At 44.0% G+C, this 18,543-nt stretch overlaps 1 protein-coding gene and 1 long non-coding RNA gene across 5 annotated transcripts in view; one reads left to right on the top strand and one right to left on the bottom strand.

Annotated features, from left to right (window-relative positions):
* Positions 1 to 12,601, bottom strand: part of MARCHF3 (membrane associated ring-CH-type finger 3) — a 154,421-nt gene extending 141,820 nt beyond the window's left edge. For all 3 annotated transcript variants that reach the window (XM_042250289.1, XM_004008661.5, XM_060415646.1), the window contains exon 1: positions 12,392 to 12,601. The gene's annotated coding sequence lies outside the window, so the exon portion shown is untranslated. The remainder of the gene's footprint in view (positions 1 to 12,391) is intronic.
* LOC106991187 (uncharacterized) overlaps positions 1 to 18,543 on the top strand; it is a 278,139-nt gene that overhangs the window by 72,861 nt on the left and 186,735 nt on the right. The window contains exons 1-2 of one of the 2 annotated variants that reach the window (XR_006059905.2): positions 12,836 to 13,225; positions 15,861 to 15,958. This is a non-coding gene — a long non-coding RNA (uncharacterized LOC106991187). Of the gene's footprint in view, positions 1 to 12,835; positions 13,226 to 15,860; positions 15,959 to 18,543 lie in introns of those variants that run through there. The other variant, XR_009600668.1, reaches the window with a different exon arrangement.

Here is an 18,543-nt window from a genome sequence, read left to right as displayed (position 1 = left end):
TTTGTTTTCCTTCAAAGAGAGAAGGAATGAAAAGTAGACTTTTTCAGTTCTCAAATTTTACAGGAAAAAAACTAAGGTGCACACACCCAGCTCATTGATGATTAACATCCTACCTTATTCTTAGCGTAGGAGATAAAAGACTGACCATGGATTCTTCGAGGTTAAGACTTCTAAACATTAATTCCTTCATTAACTTACTCCCCTGTTCATTCTTTTTACATATACCACCTCTGCCGTCATGGAACTTAATGGGGGAAACTGACAAAAACAAGTAGACTGGTTGGTTAATTCAGAGAAGGCAATGGCACCCCACTCCATTACTCTTGCCTGGAAAATCCCATGGACGGAGGAGCCTGGTAGGCTGCAGTCCATGGGGTCGCGAAGAGTCGGACACAACTGAGCGACTTCTCTTTCACTTTTCACTTTCATGCATTGGAGAAGGAAATGGCAACCCACTCCAGTGTTCTTGCCTGGAGAATCCCAGGGACGGGGGAGCCTGGTGGGCTGCTGTCTATGGGGCTGCACAGAGTTGGTCATGAATGAAGTGACTTAGCAGCAGCAGCAGTTGGTTAATTACCTAAGGTTGTTCAAGAACCATATTGGAAACAAAAATGGGAGAGAAGGAATTGAGTGGGCGCCCTAAACAGATGAGATGGAAGAGTCCTGGGAGGTGCCTGTGATGAGAAGCCCTGAATGGAAAAGAGGTAGCTGTGTGAAAGAAGGACATGTGACCCAAGCAGAGGGAAGAGCAGATCCAAAGGGTCAGAGGTGGGAGTGAGACTGGTTTATTAGACAGCAAGGAAGCTGCTGTGGTTGGATAGCTGAGTGAGGCCAAGAGGGTAGGTGGTGACACCACAGAGATGGGCGGGACCCTGCAGGCTACGAGAGTCTTGAGACTGTCCTCCAAGGCAAAGGAAAGCCACAGAGCTGAAGGAACATGAGCAGATGAACCTGAGTCTCGATCCAAGCCTGCCCACTATGTGGCATAAGCAAATTGCTGGCGTGTCTTAGATGCTATTAATAAATTCCTAATTTATAAGAGGCACTCAATAAATAATGACCAATTATAATCATCAGTAATTATCATTATTGTTAATGTTCTGACATGTAAATAAAGTAAATAAATTTTTTTTCCATTCAAATAGGGCTATGCTGTAAAATGATATATCAGAAATACAGAATTATTGAGAAATAAGCAAAAAGAATCTTTTTTATTCCATAAAGATCATATTCTTATTGAGGACAAATAGACATGAATTAGTACATTCAAATTCATTAGGGCTTATTGTGGTTCTAATCAGCATAATTATTGATCTTGGCTCAGTTCTGTCCTTAATTAGTCTGCATTGTGGCTTTTCTCTCCTTGTCAACCTATAGCCTTGTCATTTTGTATCCAGCACTGTGTAGCAGCTCCGTGGTATCTATCAACTACACAGCAGTCATAAGGGCGAATTTCACAGCTATTTTTCAAGTCACTGAGTGCAGTGAAAGTGAAAGTGAAGTCACTCCGTTGTCTCCGACTCTTGGCGACCCCATGGACTGTAGCCTCCCAGGCTCCTCTGTCCATGGGATTCTCCAGGCAAGAGTACTGGAGTGGGTGATAATGGCCTGATAGCATCTACTGCCCCCCTCATTTCCACACACGTACTTCTTTCTTACTAACAGAATCCTGATATTGTCCTCTTGCAAGTGACTGATGTTGAGATGGGGCATATAATCCTATTGTAATCCATGAGAAGAAAAGACAGGTGTTTGTGGATTCTTCTGGGTAATGTTTCCATACTCTCCAAAAGAAGAACCTGGAAGGGGGGATAAGTTTTCCGTGCCGTAGATATTGTCCTGCCTGCAACAACATGTCAGTAACTACTGTCACCATCCTGCAAAAGGCAAGGACCAGTCTTAGGTGAAATGGTCCCTGAGGCCAACAGTGGCAGAAAGATGAAAGAGATGAATAAAACCTGTATCACTGTCTTTGTGTCACTGAGTCAACCAATCCTGCCGCCTGACCTGCTTCTCTCATGAGATAATACACTTCCTTACCACGTAGGTCAGTTTGGGTTAGGGAATTCCGCTTTGTGTGGAAGGTCTCCAAGCACATTATCTCCACATGGACATTTCCATTTGGAAACATCACTCCTTCCTTTGGCTCTGGGAAGGTCTGCAGATGGAACTAGGACTTCTGACTCCAGCCCAGTGAACTCCAGCCGTCCTGGATATGAGCTGATACAGCATTTTAATTTTGATGCAACACTGGGATAGTCACCCAGAAAAGCCCAAGGGGAAAACACCCTAGAAATCACCACAGGAAGACGGTACTTTGGCATGCTTAGCTGATAACCAAATGGCCTGTCTCTGGCTTTCCCAATCTTTCAAAAACTGTGACTTTCATCTCACACTTGCTTAGGACAACTGTTTTTTCCCCAAGACTCAAATAAAGCACAGCTCTCACTGGCCTTCCCCCCCCCCCCCACCCCATAACGCTGCCGATTGTGAACTCTTATCTAATTACAAGAATATGAGCAGAGAACATGCAGGACAAACACAGATCCCAATTCAAATTGTGGTGCTGGAGAGGACTCTTGAGTGTCCCTTGGACCGCAAGGAGAGCAAACTAGTCAATCCTTAAGGAAATCAACCCTGAATATTCATTGGAAGGCCTGATGCTAAAGGTGAAGCTCTAATACTTTGGCCACCTGATACAGAGAGTCAACTCACTGGAAAAGACCCTGATGCTGGGAAAGATTGAAGGCCAAAGGAGAAGTGGGTGGCAGAGGATGTGTTGGTTTGGATAGCATCACCAACTCAATGGACATGAATCTGAGCAAACTCCAAGAGCTGGTGGAGGACAGGGAAGTCTGGTGTGCCGCAGTTCATGGGGTCGCAAAGAGCTGGACGTGACTTAGTCACTGAATAGCAACAAAGCACAGATCCCAGGCACAGGCAGAAACAGTCCAGAGAGGAGGTGCAGTATGGCCATTTGTAGGCAGGGGTGGGGTTTCCTTCCTCCTGAAAAGGAAGGAGGAAATGCTATGGTCAAGATAGGATCCTGCCTGTTTTTGTTCTAGCTGTGCAGGATTATTTTAAAATTGAAAATATTAAAGACCCATAAAATAAAATATTCATCTTGGAAACATGGCACAGATGATAACTGACTATGTAGGGAAGGGATACAGTGGGATTACGGCTTATGGAGGTACTGGTGGGGGTTGGGAATGAAGTAAAACAAAGATTACATAAATGTCTACAATGATTCACAATAAGCAAAAAAGCAGTATGGCTTGAAACCAAAGTAACCATTCCAGTCTAATAAGCATTTCTCCTATGAGAAAATTATAGAATTATAAATTTAGCTCATAATGGAGAACAGAAAGGGTAATGCACACAGATTTCATAATGTTGCATAGTATTTGAGAAACGTTACTTAGAAAATGGGGTGAACATTATAACTGGTGAAAATTTGCTGAAAGATTGTAATTAAAACGGAATAGTAAATGGTGCCTTAGCTCTTGAAAGGGTCACTATCAGAATCCCACTTAATGTCTTCATTACTAATCTGCAGTGAAAATGGGAATTCATTCAACATAAGGACTAGGTTTAGCTGTGAGACATTGTCAGGGGCAGGAAAGTGGGGGAAAGATATCTTGAAGAGTTAGCAACAACACATGTTAAGTAGGTCATGATAAACAACCCAAAACACCAAAAATAAAAATTAAATAAATGAAGGCGACAAAACTGAAACTTGCAGGCAACAATTTTGAAGGGAAAGAAAAAAGTGACAGCTATTGACATTAGCTATAAGGCAATTACCCAGTCTCAAAAAAGAAACAGGCCAGGGTTTATCATAACAACAAATTAAGGACTTAATAAAAGATGCACCAGTTCACAGAGCCTTGCTTTTAAAGAAATCAGGGTGATCCTACCCCTTTTCCCTATTCTGAGTATGTCAGGTTTGGCTTTTGTGGAAAGTTTCATTTCTTTGGTTGTAATGAATACGTCTAGTGTTAATAGAGATGTGTGATCTTGTTTCCTAATGATAGAAAAAGTGAGCAGGAGGTGGTAAGAATGATTAGGCAGGTGAGGGAGGGTGTCACTGGCAAGCATGGGCTAAGCTGGTGAAAAGTGAGGTTTTGTGAGGCTAATTACTTTTGCACTGTGGAAGGCTTGTAATATCCCAGCAAGGAGGAGCTGTGCTATTGTGATCTTTTTCTTAGCACCAGAAACACACACACACCAGAAGGCTCTAGGAAATTCCTTTGAAAATGGTCAACAATGCAGTTACTCCTGCAGGGAAAAGATGAATAGTAACACTGCTTAAAGGAACATTCATAACGTAGAGTTCTTACCTGAACAGAAGGGAAAGAGAATATTAAAGAAAAAAAAAAAACATTATTGCAGGATGGGGCTACAGGAGAGAGAGAAGTTGAAATTAGGAAAACTTAGAAGGTTAAGGAGAAAAACTTGCGGAGTGTGAGAACCTCTGTTGGGTAACATACTCACAAAGTGGAAGAGGAAGAGGATTGGCTCTTAGGGATGCTCAGAAGCAGATTTGAGAAAATGCCAAAGCCCTGCACAACACGGAGAACCTCCACTGACTGTGCCCTGTGTACTCAGGTTTGTCTCAACCCCAACCCCTCCACCCAAGCCTTCCTCAAATCCTCCCAAGCCCCAGCTCCCAGGGGAAAGCAGAAGCCCCAGGGTGTGCAGGGATGGGTGCTCCTGACGCAAGATCCAAAAGAAACCAGTGCTTGAGTCCATGACCTAATCTAGGGTGGCTCATCTTCTCTGTTGCCTTGAACATTGAAATAACTTTTAGATGTAATTACTCAATTTTCTAGTGATATTTTCTTGGCAGGTATGAGAAGAAAGCACCTATATTAAGAGAGGCTTAATCTCCCAGATGAGATGGAAAATAGGGGTCCTTGATCTCTTGCAGTCATTTAAAGCCCGTTAAGATCTAACATAACAGGGCTATCCTAATGGCCCTGACCTCAGGGAGTTATGCTTAACTGCCTGGACACATAGTGTGTACACCAACTCAGTAACCCAGCTCTGAGGTGAGAGCTGGTATTTATCTAAGCCCTCAGACTGGGTCATAAACCTGACTATGTAGGGACAATGCTTCCTGAACAAAGGGTGATTTATCAATGAAAAATATTATGCAAGTTAATCTCTGAAATAAAAGTCTGCTGGAATTAAAAAAAAAAAAAAAGCTTAACTTAAGTGCTAAGTTCCCCCATTATGCTGGGCTTAGGATACTAGCAGCCTCTAGGCACAGCACCATCGAGCTCCTGCAAGGCCCCTAAACCTCCTAGGGCCAAACCTAGGTAGTCAGCTGCATTGGATGGCAAAAGAGGCCAAGCCATCTGAGACTTCAAATGATGCAAGCGTGAGGCTGTCCCAAGTCTCAAAGTGGGACCCATGAGTCAGCTGCTTTGTCAAGATATGCCAGTGGGTATGGGAACATCAAAGGAACCAGGGGAGATGGCCTGGTTGGGGCAGTGGGGAGTTGGAGACATTCTCAAAGACACAACAGGGAGATGGTAAGAGAAGAAGGCAAGGCAGGGATGGAGCAGAGAGACGCAGAGGGTCAATGGGCAGGCACGGATGACAGTTTTATGAATTTCTAAGACTGGGCTACAGCAGAAAGTTTGGGGCTACGGTTCAGTTATTACTATCACGCAGACTTTGGGTAAATATCCTATGCATGTCCTTTTAAGGCCTTGCAGGTCTTCACCTATGATTCTTTATAGTCTCTAGTGCACCTAGCAGCTATTTCTTGAATACCATCTCTTGAGAAGCTAGAAGATGTCAAGTGTGGTCCTTGCCCTTAAGGGGCCCCCAGTCTGGAGGGAGGGATTACAGCAGGTAAGGGCCCTGCTGGTTGTATACAGCCAGGCCAAAGAGCAGCATGGAAAAGGTTCCCAAGGGTGCTTATACTTGAACTGCATTTTGAGTTGGCTAAGCTGAGAAAAGGTGCTACCTGTGACAGACGCTCAGTTACTACCTGCTAATTCGTTTCTGTTCATTGTGGTTTGTGAGGACTGCCTGGAAGATTGTTCAAGGACTAGGAGATAGTTCTTATCACCATTGTTTTTATTATTGTCGATCAAAAAGATAAACCTATCCAGGTTAGTGTCTATGGGTATAATCTGAAAATTACTATACTTTATCTTTGGCTGAGGTGAGGAGTGCACTTGTAATTTTTCTAATTACAAGATGTCTTCTCATTATACTTATTTCATAGCAAAAAGTTTTAAAAGCTTTTGAAAAGATCACATTTTGTTCACTTGAAATATGTGTGTATATTTTAGCATAAAATATACTTGGCAGCTGCTAACATAATTGGGTGGCTACGCCTTGCAAAAACTTGATTTCTTTTTAATCAAATTTTTAGAATCATACTGGGTTTCTTGCCAGTGCTGCAATAGTGAGCAATAAATACATCATTAGATCAATGGTGGTTGGATGATAGATTACTCAAAAGATAGTTCCAGCCAAGAAAAACAAGCCCAGAAGTCTTATTGTGCAAAGATTAATAAAATACTATTTAAAACATAGATCCTGAGTTAATATAGCAGGGAAGAAAACATTGCAAAATAAAACAGAACACCCTTGGGTTTATAATGTAGGGATATTGATCATGGATTTTCCAAAGTATTCTAGAACAGCCACACTATCATAAATGCCTCTGATTAGACTCAGAGATGAGAAGGAAAATGTTATAAAAAAGAAAAGAAACTAACCATGGGAAGGCTTGCTGCTATAATAAATTATTTAAAGCAAGCAGGGCTTGTGGGTTGTGAAGACAATATAAAACAGAATCAATGCCCCCAAGAAACCCCAAGCCATCAGCACCTCTATAAATTTCTTACCACCCTATCTGGCATTTTACTGGAGGTATTTCTTCCCCACCCCTCTTTCCATCGCATCCCAACTGTGACCCTTCACTTTTTTTTTGCCAATTCTTTTCTCAGGGCTTAACTTTTGTTTTTCTTCTCTAACCCAGGATGCTGTATTCAGTTATATTTCTCAGCTTGTATCACAAGAGTATATATAAGGACAGATGAGTGAAGCTGTCACTGTATTCATCTGGATCTTAAATTTCCCATGGAAACTATATGCTGGGAATATGTAATAAGATACTTGTAATAACATGACTTTCATATTATCCTTCTTAGTTTTTCTTTTTTCTTAATACTGTTATAGTTATTCTACAAAGTTAAAGCTAGAGTAGAACTTCCATAGTTCAATGATCATTCTATTATTAGAAGACATTACTGAATTCAAAAACCAAAGTGAAGGTAGGAACTTAAGGGGGCATTATGGAGGAGAAAAAGTCAAAATGGCGAAGGTTTAAGTATTAGGAGATGTTAAAAAGGCAGATTGATTTGAAAAGTAAATTTTTTATATGTAGATTTCACCATGGGAATAAGGATATAGAAAGAAAAATCAAAAACTTGAATTTGTCAATTTTTTTTTTTTGCCAAAAAATTTTGCCAAAAGTGTCATGGGCCCCCCCCAAAAAAAAAAAAATAGTGAGAATTGTTGCTTAGAATCTTGCCATGGCCTATGGCCAGTTTCAAGAAAAGTAGCATTCTACTGTAGTTTTTTTTTTAACTAGGCATAAATCAGTACCATTGTAGAATCAGGGGCTGTGATTATACCTTAGACTTTGGACATTTTCTAGGTCCATCCAATCACACAGAAGCTGGGCAAATTCTTTTTGCCAGCTTAACATTATTAGCCATACAACATGACTCAATAGGCAACATACAGTTCTCAAATAGCACAGTTCTAAAATATAAAGTCTCCCAAATTCTCCATATAGGCTTTGCTGCATTTGGGTTCTGTGACCTTTTGCAAATTACTTGCCATTCTGGGTCAAACCTAGATGGTTAAGGTCAGGATCATTGAATTATTATCATATTAATGTATGGTGAGTGGCTGGTTAGCTTTAGCAAGAAAATTGTTCCAAGGTCACATGCAATATAAAAAATTTGAAGAGGTGAAAAAAAAACTTAGATGATATGAATGACTAAGCATGACTCTATCATCTCATCACAAAGTTACATAAAAACAATTCCAATACAAGACCAACTTCTCAGTTATTGGTGTCATCTTTGGATGTGAAAGAAAAAATCTAAATAAGGTTGGCTCTTGGTATCTGGGGATGAGGAACCCGTGGGTATGGAATGCCGACTGAACTATGCCACTTTATATAAGGGGCTTGAGCATCCTCAGATTTTGGTATCTGCAGGGCTGGGAGTCCTGGAACCAATCTCATGAGGATACTGATGGATGACTGCATTATTATTCTTTTGTGGCTGCTGTTTGCTCATCTGTAACAAAGTGGGAAAAAAATCCTTGCACGCAAAGGATTAAGATAAGCAACCTATAAACATGCCTGCCAAGTGTTCCTCAGAACATAAATTGCTCCATAAAAGTACCAGTAATGATCTGGTGGCCTGGAAGAATCCAAGTTCAGTGTTCTAGCCTATACAGGTCCTTTTGTCAGCAGTGAAGTAAATATTCTGGGCACATCTGACCTCAGAGAAGTCACCTGGTTACTTAGGTAGTTGGAAGGTAGGAAGAGGGAAAGGCAGCAACTGCCGACAGATCCTTTCTCTTTTAAACTTTACTTAGGAGTGTTAAACACTGAGAACTATGCCAGTCTGAAAGGGAAGAACAGAATCTAAAGGTATCAAACTACTTATAAAAAAGCTAATTGACAATGATTAATACATCAAAATCGCACTGATTTTTTTTTAACAACTGCTTTTTTAAAAGTTAACTAACTTATTTATTTATATGGCTCTGTCAGGTCTTAGCTGCAACATGCAGGATCTTTGTTGGATCACGTGGTGTCTTTCACTACAGTGTACAGAGTGCACGGACTTCAGTAGTTGTGGCCCATAGGCTTTGTGCTCCACGGCATTTGGAATCTTAGTTCCCCAACCAGGGACTGAACTTGCATCCCTTGCCCTGCGGGCTTCCCAGGTGGTGCTGGTGGCAAAGAACCCACCTGTCCATGCAGAATACTCAAGAGATGCAGGTTCGATCCCTGGGTTGGGAAGATCCCCTGGAGAAGGAAATGGCAACCCACTCCAGTATTCTTGCCTGGAGAATTCCATGGACAGAGGAGCCTGGCAGGCTACAGTCCATAGGGTCACAAAGAGTTGGACTTAGCACACACACCTTTGCATTGCAGGACATATTCTTTACCACTGGGCCATCAGGGAAGTCCACACACTGATTTGCAAGGAGAGGTGGCAATCAGTTCTCAACCCTTCTCCCTGTGATCTAAGAAAACCTGTGTACCTGATTAATTGGATACCTCAAAATACTTCAGATGACTTTCTGAAACTGAGACTCCCTGAGCCCCTGGGTTGTGGCCTGGGACACTCTCCTGATCAACAGGCAGACCAGCTACAGCTTCCTAAGGAGATCCCTGACCTCAGACAAGTCTGTTCTTGTCCCACTGAGGTTCTAACTCCCAAGCTTGGAGTGAGTTAAAGGTGGCTTTCAAGAACTGGAAGTCTTGTACCCTCCAGGGAGAAATGCCCAACAATGTGAGTTCAGACTCGTAAGGTTACTCCAGAGCACCCCAGGAACCCACTGGACCTGGAGGAGGGAAGGGATCCAGCTGGGGTGAGGTCTCAAACTACCTTGCTTCCCAAGACAGACTTCCTTAGAATTGGGGCTAACCTGGAGCAGGGATTCCTAAGGAGTCCCCAGACACTTCTGAACAGAGGACAAAAGGTACCATTGTTGAGGACACAAGAGTTTACCTATAAATTTCACAAGGCTAATAAATGCCACCTGGAAATTCTGGAACAATCATTTATTGAATCAACTCACAGACTGTAATTGTTCTTTTATATTATAAATGCCGTTGCAGTGTTTCTCAAAATATTGTGAGAGGATCCCTGACATCAGAGTAACTTGTGGGTGCTTGTTAAAGATGTAGATTCCTAAGCCCCACCCCAGATTCCTGAATCTAACCCTGGAGACTGAAGTCCAGCCTGAATTTTTAAGAAGCCCAGTTGACTCAGGTGACGCATATTAAGACAGGAGAATTCTTGTATCTACACAGTCCATCAGAAATGTATGGATTAGGGGTTAGGATATTTTTCCTCTAATGTTTAAGTACCATAAAAATGAAAACAATGTTTGTGATAGGTTCTTAAGAACCATGCCAGTATTTTCTATCCACCTATAATAAGCACCATTATTAAAATGTGATTATGAGCAAAAAATTATTAGGTAAAATATCAACCCTACTTCTCAAAAACACTGCCTTTATTTTGTCACCAAAAGTAATTATGCTATTAAAGGAATTTATAGTTTTTTTAAGTATCAGTCGCTTGGCTGCAGAAACTTAATAAGCTGTTCCACTCCTCCTATAGCCATTTAGTCATCAAAAGTTTAGTGATAAGGCTTTTTATAATTATTATTATTTTAAAGTATAAATTGTGAACCATTGCACCTAGTGATTAGGCTGAATATGAATTTATATCTGAGTGATAAATTCTTAAAAATATGTTTCGTTAGAATTACTAAGGCAGTCAGAGCTAGTAGATTAAATAGCCTCTGTAGTAACGTTCTGTTTACTATTAAGATTTTTTTGGGGGGGTGCAAAACAATTGCATTTTAATTCATTCTCTTAGAAGCAAAAGGAAACAGTTTCTGATATACATGCTACGGCAAAGCAGTAAACCAGTGTTGCATGGTTATATGACAAGCTCTACATTTCTTTTCTACAGGGATTTTTTTTTTCCTCCTTATATACTCCTCCTTTCCAAACCATGCCTATAATTATTTCACAAAATACAGTTTGCCATTTCTGAAGAATCAAGCACTCCTTCCCTCCATCACCAAAAATCACATGTTCAGCTGAACTGTGAATGAAAATGGACCTGAGAGGAGGCTTTGTCTGTAGCATACTGTTTCCACTAAGGGTTGCCCCCTACCCAGGTTCCACCCTAGAGCTCCCAGTGAAGTATACACACTATGTTTTAACAGATGGGCCGGCTGGCGGCTGCTGGGCTATAAAACAGGAACTGGGAAGCTGCTTGGAGTGGTATTGAACTGAATGCTCATAAAGTTCGTGGACATACACTGACCCAGACAGACTAGGCAGATCCAGACATGCTTACACACACACTCATCATACACCCCACAGATCAGACGATGTTCAAGGCAGTTTCCCCCTCCATATCTCTTTCATTTGCTTATCAGTTATACACACACACATATAAATACACACACATATAAGCACATCTACATATGCATGGATAGCTATATATCTCAGTGTTTTTATACATTCTCAAGGATCAAAATATCCTCCAATTCTGTCCCTAAGTCTCTACCTAGTACTCTCAGTAAGCTCTCTCTCATTCAGGTTAAATAAGAATTAAAAGAAGATAATTCTACTTAGTCCACACATAATATAAATTACATGTATGTAACCACTCTCAAAAACAAAACAAAAACAGCTGCTTTTACCCCTTATCAACCAGAGGGGGAAAAAAAAATCTATCCCAGACTGAGTCACAAACATGAAGTGTCAGGTTTAACCTTGAATCCTCTGTTGTCAGTTCCTGTCACAACTTCATCACTTAAACACACAGGAGCTCAAACAAACACCAACCGACAGCCTGGTGGTCGTTTTCACAGTCTTTTGGATTCCCCGGGGCCTCCCAGCATTGGGACAGACAGCAGCTACCCCCTGTCCTAACGAAGTCCTTCGGGCACACCTTGAATAAGGATGCAGAGGTCTGAGCACCTCACGAGGGATGCGGATTCAAGGGCTAATGGGAAGTAATTACTTGACAAAGTTTTATATCTGCACTGTCAATTCCCTTCAATAACTGCAAAGCATTAAAGCCGCTGCTACGGAACCTGACTGGTGCTAAAGTTCTCTGACCCCTAAAGACCCACCCTGAGCCGGATGATCGCTGGCATGAGGCACAGGGGCTACCTCTTCCCGCCGACTCCGGCGCGTGTTAATTTTTCAGGAACCCATCTTCAAGCTTCTAGGAACTACTGTCTGCATGCCCCTGGACACGAAGACAGCCCCTAGCGCGCGTGTCACCGCTGTAGAGGGCCAGGGGACGCGTCCTCGGACCCCATCTAATGATGCCAATTACAACACACCAAGTTTTCGCCAACGCAGAGCCGCGTCCTGGGCCGATTTGGGACGCTTTGAAACAAGAAGTTCGGGAGTGGGGGGTGCTGGCAAGGAGCTAATACCGCCAAGCCCTGACCTCCCAACTAGCCGATACGCTCGCACGGACAGATCGACTAGCGCCAGGACACGTCCAGTACCCCCCCGCCCCTCAATCGCCGAACGACGCAAGGGGAGCCGCTCTCCTTGCGCGCGGCCACTCACCCTCGTAGCCGAGTCCCGATCGCAAACCGACGCCCCTGCTGCGAGTCCTGAATCCCAAGTTGCCCCGAACCGGCGACAGCTCTAGCCCTGGCCGACCGGGGCACATTAGCTCCGGCAGGCACCTCGGAGGGAGCACTACAAGCCCGATGGTAGCCCCGGCTCAGCAGCTGCCCGGAGCGCGCCGACAATTCACGGACCTGCTCTGAGAATGAGGCGGACAGCCGCGTAGAGGTAACCCGGCTCCGGAGGGAGGCGGGGCCAGAAGGCGGGTGGGGCGGAGTCAGCCCGGGGCCAGCCCCGCGGGGCGGGGCGCCCTTCCAACAGTGACTGGTGGTGCCTGCAGCCAATCGCAACTGCGTCAGGGCCCGGGGAGGCCGCGGGCGTTGCTAAGCGCCTGGCTCCGCCCCGCCGCCGCCGTCCAATCGCCAGCCGCTGAGGGCTGGCAGGGCTACGCGCCCGCGGCGGGGAAATTGGCAAAGGTGTGGAGCCGAGACTGAGGGCTGGCGCTTCGGGGGGGCCTGTGGCTGGACCCCGACGCCTCGAAAGGGTAGTGGTGACCCCAGAGGGGCCCTGTGGGCCTGGGGCCGCCTGGAACCACCTTGAGTCGGCGCGCTGTGGAGCAGGAAGCCCGAGCGCCCTGCGGACCGAGACTGGATCTACACCGTCCACCCCTGGCGCCCGCAGGAGGTGCGGAACTTGGCGTTCCTAAAGCGGGTCAGCAGGAGGAAACTGAGGCCCAAAGATGATGAAGCCCGGGCTGGGTCACGGAGCCACCGGTGGACATCCGGGACGAGAACTGCGAGCTCCGGGTTTTCTGAAAAGGTTCTGACTAAGGTCTGCTGTTATCTCCGAAATGTACCTCCAACTCCGCCAGCCCCGCGGAGAGTTCACGACAGCGTCCCTCCTCACCCCGACCCTCCACCCTACCGGCAGCAGGGACTTTACCAGGTGCCTAGGCTCCCTTGCCGACCGGAGGAGCCCTGGCACTTGAACAGGGCCCGGGGGCGAAAGGAAGGCTTGGGGCGCTCGATAGTGGGGCTGTTTGGCGGGATGACCTCCGCAGAAGGTGGCTCCCCCTGCCGCTGTCCCTGGGGTCTGCTGGATGGACCAGGACCGTCCCATCTTGGCGAGCAGGAACGCCACGAACAAATCCCGCCTGTCTCAGACTGCGCGCTCTTGCCCTCTCTCCTGCGGAAGTCCCTGGTCCTAGTTAGACACCTTTGTAGTGCCTGGTCTTGGGGGCATTCTGAACTCGCTGGGTCAATCCGTGGCTGAGTGGCCTCAAAGGAAGGTTTTGTGGGCTCTGTCCTCCCTGGACAGCCAGGTCACTGTTGCTCATTTTCTCGGCAGATCACCTCTTCAGCCAAGTTTTAAGCCTTTGCAGAGCTGGGGATGTCAAGAGTCACAAAGCAGAGCTGGGTGCTACTTTCCAGTCTGAGGCCTAGAATGTTAGCAAGCCCTTGACTGTAAACTGTTCATGGGGAGTGACCTCTGTATGCCTTCCACAGGTAGACACCCAACCCATGTTAGTGAAATGAAGATGTGCATGGCAGGACAGGGGTCAAGCTCCCTGGCACCCTGACACTCACCTCCATCACTGACCATTGTCTCCCACACATCCCATAAGTCCTAAAGGTTGTAGTCTCTCAATATAGTTAACTGTTCAGGATATCACACATGAGGGAGTATAGACCTCATGAAGTGTTATTTCAGTGGCTCCCTAGCCCCCCATCCGGGTTCGATCCCTGGGTTGGGAAGATCCCCTGGAAAAGGAAATGGCTACCCACTCCAGCATTCTGGCCTGGAGAATTCCGTGGACTTATAGTTCTTGGGGTCGCAAAGAGTCTGACAGGACTGAGTGACTTTCACTGGCTCCCATAAGGACCTGTATCATAAGTAGCCCACCTCTCAAGAGCAGGTTCTGATGAGGGTCATTGCCAAGAAGGAAGGAAAAGGCCTGTGGCTGAAAAGCAGTGAAACGGCCCCCCTAGCAGGGAAGGCTGCAACTCTGAGGGGAGCTATGTGCTTGGACTGAGTTTCAAATTGTGTCACCTCATCTCCCCATCTTAATGGGGAAAGCAGGCTGTCGGGGGAGGGGGGGCAAGAAAATCAGGGTCTGGACAGTCCTTAGTAGGCCCTGAAAGATTGATTGTGCTAAGTCACTTCTGACTCTCTAACCCTGCGGACCGTAGCCTGCCAGGCTTCTCTGTCCATGGGATTCTCTAGGCAAGAATACTGGAGTGGGTTGCCATTTCCTCCTCCAGGGGATCTTCCCAACCCAGGGATCGAACCCAGGTCTCTTATGTCTCCTGCATTGGCAGGCAGGTTCTTTACCACTAGGCACCACCTGGGAAGCCCTGAAATATAGATTAGTCATGCAGACTTTGTACGTATTTAAGCCCTTCCTCCCTGGTGGCTCAGACAAAGAATCTGCCTGCAGTACAGGAGACCTGGATTTGATCCTTGGGTTGGGAAGATTCCTCTGGAGAAGGGAATGGCTACCCATGCCAGTGTACTGACCTGAAGAATTTCATGGACAGAGGAGCCTGGCAGGCTACAGTCCATGTGGTAACAAAGAGTGGGACATGACTGAGTGACTTTCACTTTTTCACTTTCATCTAATGAACCAAAAGACTGGTACAGGCAAGGAAGACCATTCCATCCAGTTCGAACAGTTGTTTAGCACGCTGTGGAGAATGGCCTTTTCCCACAAGGAATTAGATGTAGACCATGTGAATGGAATATATACTAGGTCTGTCTATACTGAGGTCAGGGTGGGAGATACAGGAAAAATGTCTCTCCTTGGATTTTTTTTTTCAACTCCTGGATGACTGGAGAAAAAGTTTTCTACCAGTGTTTATCATATTAATACCCTGTGAAGGTTTTGCACAGGTGCTAATATTATTTTTTAAAAAATCACCTTGGTAGTAGGAGCCAAACATTGGCTGTTGACTACACTTGATATAGTATTTATGTTAGATAATGAGGAAAGGAAATAGGAAATGTCTTTTCATGAAATAAGTTACGACTAAACAAGTAACTTCCATGTCCCAATTTCCAAGGTTTTCTGTTTGTTTGTTTCACAGAGACCTTCCCATCCATGAATTCGTAGACAAGCAACTGGTCTTGTTTTCCCTTATAGGATGGATGACATTGGAAGAGGCAGAGCACGTCTAGATTACATTCATATTTCCATGCCATGTTCTGTTGTAATTGGTACTTGACAGGAGCTTATCAATCAGGCATAGACTTACTCTATTCGTTGCCAGTCCCTCTAATGATCTCTTGAGTTGGGGTCATCCCCATATTCTATTAATACAAAGGAAAAGCAAACCTATTACTTGTCTAAGAACTCATTATGGTCCTATTTGTATGAGACAAAACAAAACAAAACCATGGAAATCTGAACTTGGAAATCTCTTGTTTAATTCTTCCTGTTTCACCAAAAGAAATATTCTCTCTCTCAAAGGAATGAGGAAGATTATGGAATGGCTTGGAAGATTGAGAAGGGAAGAATGAGAAGATTGAGGTGGCACCGTGGAAGCCGGGCTGGTCCCTTTGTGGATGGTGAGCAAATTTGCCTTCAGGCACTCTCAACCCACCTCTGACACATAAAGAATATTTTGGGACCTCCTAAATTTCAATAGAGTGTGACTGATAGGAGCACTGGGTTCTAGTCTGAGTGACTGCTGTGGTGAGTGCTCCTGGCAGTCACTTAACCTCTGTTTACCCTTGCTTCCTTGATCGTAAAACAGCAGTGGCTGAATCCACTGTATTTATCTACTTAAGGCCAATGGTGACACAGCACTGTAAATGTACCAGCTGCTGAAAAGGAGAACAAAACAACGTTGAAATGGGAAAATAGTGTGGTCTGAACAATTCCCTTTTACACTTGCAATTTCTATTCATTTTAATCTCATTGGATTACTGTCCTTCCATTCTGCAAATGGAAATGAGGGCAAACAGCCCTCACAGTCCTTTCAAAATTTTCATGTTTTGAAAGTTTTACTTAGTGAATAGTATTTTTCCCCTTTCCTATGTCTACCACCTCTTTCAACATATATTCAACTTAGAAACTTATTCAGAATTTGAACAGGTTGAGCAAAGAAATGTAGTCAGAAGTAGCAGATTCTAAATACCAGCTAGGCTATGAGTTCATCCTGAGACCTTAGGCAAACCATTAAAATTCCCCATACCTTGGTTTCCCATCTATGAAACTACAGTGATACTTCTGATTAATATCAATGAGGTAGGAAAGATAACAAATGATAAGGCACTTTGAAATATTGTAGTGCAGACCACAAAATATCATGTAGATGTTTTTGGCATACTAAAGTGTGGTGTTAGTTTGTACACCACAACTAGGAGATTTTTTTTTTAACACAGAGAATTCTGGTACAGTATCTGTGGCCAGGGTGATACCACCCCCAAAACAATGATATCTCATTGCCTTTGAATGACAGTGCCACTGGTCCATATGAGAGTATATTACCACAGACACAACTAAGTAAAAATGTGATAGCAGAAATGGGTGAGGAAGGGAAAAGCCTCTATTCCACAGAAATGTGGGATTTGTTCATACATACCAGAAGGAAAAACTACATTGAACTTCTTAAAAATGAATGCCACTGAGTGAGCACAAGTCTGATGAAAGACAAGAATGATCATGGAAAAATGGCCTGACATAAAAATTAGACAAGTTGGTCCTAATTAGACAAGTTGGTCCTAATTTGAAAATTTTCATAGCAAAATTAGTAAAACCGAGGAATTAGACTGTGGGGAAGGGAGGACCGTGTGTTCAGGAAGGAAAAATGGACTCCTAACGTAAGTAAAATTTAAGAACAGTAAGGCTACTAAGAAACAGGGCAAAGAATATGGGCTCTGGATTTTCTTTCCACTGCTTCCTCACTTTGAGACCTTGGATAAGTAGTAGTCTCTTGGAAACAGCTGGAGTGGGGGTGGAAGGTGACAAGCTTTCTCTTACTGGTTTGTTGTGAGTCTCAAACTCTGAGCACAGGTCCCAGCTGATTAGTTGGCCCTCTTGTTGTTCAGTTGCTAAGTTGTGTCTGACTCTTTGTGACCTCATGGAGTCTAGGATGCCAGGCTCCTTTGTCCTCCACTATCTCCTAGGGTCTGCTCAAATTCATTTCAATTGAGTCGGTGATACTACCTAGCCATCTCATCTTCTGTCAGCCCCCTTCTCCTTTTGCCTTCATTCATTCCAGCATCAGAGTCTTTTCCAATGAGTTGGCTCTTTATGTCAGGTAGCAAAAGTATTGGAGTTTCAGCTTCAGCATCAGTGCTTCCAATGAATATTCAGGGTTGATGATGTTCAGGTTGATATTAAGCTATGACAAATCTAGACAGCGTATTAAAAAGCAGAGACATCACTTTGCTGACAAAGGTGCTTCTAGTCAGAACTATGGTTTTTCCGGTAGTCATGTATGGATGTGAGAGTTGGACCATAATGAAGGCGAGTGCTGAAGAATTGATGCTTTCAAACTGTGGTGCTGGAGAAGACTCTTGAGAGTCCCTTGGACAGCAAGGAGATCAAACCAGTAGGTCCTCTACCAATAATAATAACCTCTAATATTTATTGAGCAACACTTAGTGCTGTGCACTGTTCTGAGCCTTTTCACCTAATGACTCACTTAATCCCTGCAACTGCCTTAGGATGTCACTACCATCTCTTCCTCAGTTTCTATCTATGCAGACAGACTATTCTAGGAATAGTATCCTGCTATGCAGGAAAAATCAAAATCTTCTTTTTATAGGTACTGGACATATTCCAAAAAATGCATTTTTCTATAGGCAACCTCTTTCTTGAACATACTAAGAAAGAAAATAACAGTTAAAACTACCATTGTCTTGCTTTCATGTGGAGTGGGCTAATACCGCCTTTCCTGGTGTCTAGAAAATGAGGCTACCATGAGGACTCTGTGGCACATATGTTACAGCAAAGCAAATGAGGGATTCAGAATTTAGCACGAAAAGGGCCAAAAAAAAATAAGTGCTTCAAATCCAAATCAATTTCCAGGTCTTAGTTTGTAAGCTCCTAGAAGATTTGGGCTTCTAAACTGTGTGCTCATCATCTGGGTTTTGGTTTAATGGAAGTTAGTTCCCTTGAGGCAACAATATTGGAATCCTAACTG

The sequence above is a fragment of the Ovis aries genome, chromosome 5 (assembly GCF_016772045.2).
Source record: "Ovis aries strain OAR_USU_Benz2616 breed Rambouillet chromosome 5, ARS-UI_Ramb_v3.0, whole genome shotgun sequence".
NCBI lineage: Eukaryota > Metazoa > Chordata > Mammalia > Artiodactyla > Bovidae > Ovis > Ovis aries.
Note: the sequence above shows the minus strand (reverse complement) of the source record. Positions and strands in the feature narration are given on the sequence as shown.